The sequence below is a fragment of the Carlito syrichta genome, unplaced genomic scaffold (genome assembly GCF_000164805.1).
Source record: "Carlito syrichta isolate Samal-C Ts95f unplaced genomic scaffold, Tarsius_syrichta-2.0.1 Scaffold142858, whole genome shotgun sequence".
In the NCBI taxonomy this organism is placed as follows: Eukaryota; Metazoa; Chordata; class Mammalia; order Primates; family Tarsiidae; genus Carlito; species Carlito syrichta.
The window spans coordinates 39,881-40,177 of NW_007086954.1; positions in this window are offsets into that span (position 1 = coordinate 39,881).

A 297-nucleotide genomic window follows, 5' to 3' on the forward strand; every position below is an offset into this window, starting at 1 on the left:
TTGCCGCGTTCTCACTGAGACCCGAGGGCGCAGCCGGCTCCCCCGGGCAGGGACTCAGGGCCGCCGGCACCCTGGGAGCTGCCGACGTTTCCTGCTCCTCCCTGTGGTCGCCAAGGCCTGCCTCCTCTGGAGGGCCTGCCTGTCCCCACCAGCCCCCGCGCCCGTGTCTCCTTCTGCAAGGGTAAAGCGCAGTTCGGGCTGGGCGCGGTGGCTCACGCCTGGCATCCCGGCATTTGGGGCCGCCGAGGCGGGAGGGTTGCTTGAGGCCAGGAGTTGGAGGCTGCAGCGGACAATGAT